Source organism: Solanum pennellii, chromosome 11, assembly GCF_001406875.1.
Source record: "Solanum pennellii chromosome 11, SPENNV200".
Taxonomy (NCBI): domain Eukaryota; kingdom Viridiplantae; phylum Streptophyta; class Magnoliopsida; order Solanales; family Solanaceae; genus Solanum; species Solanum pennellii.
Genome location: NC_028647.1, coordinates 63178314 through 63180101, shown reverse-complemented (window position 1 = coordinate 63180101; position 1788 = coordinate 63178314).

The window sequence follows — 1788 nt, the reverse complement described above, 5'->3', positions numbered from 1 at the left end:
GGTCAGAGACTCGTTTCCCGTACCAATTTCTCAAGAGTTGAAGTGTTTTGCAACGGGAGCTTACGACGGCTCGTCGTGGATGTGACGGCACGTCCTGCAGGTCCGTCACCGATTACAGAGAGTCGATTTTCAGTGCCCAATTTCAGAATTCTAAGTATGCTGAAACGAGACATCTGTGACGGGCCGTCGTGCCTATGACGGTCCGTCGTGATGTCCGTAATCTTAGCCAGTTTTTCCAGAAATAAATCTGCTGCTCAGAACGATTAAACAGGTCGTTACATACTCGAATTAAAAAAAAATATTGGACGTGGCAAATGTTTATTGTATTTATGATAACTAGTTATAATTTTAAAAAATTATGAACAATAGTTATGTTTTGGGTTATGTAGTAAATACATAATATACATAAAATTGATATTTGATGTCAAAATATAACTCTTTCGCCTGATACGAATAATATTCAACTAATATACAACGATTTTTGCTAATTATAATTATGTTCGTAATTACCTCTTTAAAATACCGTTATTTATAAAATTTTCTCAAATAATCAGGTGGCAGGGGGCGGAGTCAGCCTTCTATTAGGGTTTCATTCGATAAAAGATATTATTATTTATACAGAATTAAAATTATTTTTTATATATATATATAATAAATATCGATCCGCCTTCAATTAATTCGTGTGTTTAACTCTTCTAATTTTAAACCTATTTTTTGGTTTGATCTTATATAAACATATAAACTTTTTGAATAGTTAGTTATACCTTCATTATTATAACTTACTACTCAATTTTTTATAATTTATTTTTCATAATTATCAGTGGACCTGATAATTTTGAATTGTTTTTTTTTCTTTTAATAAATATCAAACATTGCTTAGTAATGAAGGGAACTACATTTTGCTATTTTCTTGAAGTGAAAATTTTAGAGTGACTAAATTACTCTATATTATTTTTATTATGCTCTTTTATTTTATACAATTAAATGAATAAATTGATAGCAATTTGGAAGACAACTTAGCTCTTAATTGATGCATTACTTGAAATTGAAAATGAAAACTAATCTAAAAATTTCTTAAACAGAAGTAAATTAACTATTAAGAAAGAAAACAAATCTTGAAAATATTCCAAAGATTGTAGTGCAATAGCAAATACTTTTCAATTTTTAATTAGAGATCTCGATCGAGTTTGAATGGTCAGTATGGAGTCCGTCATCTTTATTAAAAGCGTTTAACCTGAAACTTTTCGACGTGAATTCAAATTAATCGAATCTTAAAATAAACGTTCAATATCAACCGAAAAGAAATGACATTGAAAATATAGTTGTTGTTCCTTGTAGCAAAATTTTGGTAATAGGTTAAGCTCATTCACCAACTAATTAATGATATATGAACATGAAAATGTAGAAAAATGTTTTTTTAAAAAAAGAAAAAAAATTATGTTAATATGTAAGTACAAAAATATTATCTCAAGAGCAATTATATATAATCGAACAAAATACTATAAGGATGAAATAAGATGAAGTGAAAATTCAGAGACAGCAAAAGAGAGACGAGACACTAAACTTGAAAGGTCAGTTATGAATTTTTTTCACAATTTCAATTATGTAAATCATTTTGCTTATTTTTAAGAAACTTATTTTTTTTATTTTAAAAAAATCTAATATAATTTGACAAACAGAAACAATTAAAAAAACATATTAGAAAGCATTTTTCAAAAAATAATTCCCCTCACCAAACACTCCCCTATTCTCATTTTATATATATATATATATATATATATATATATA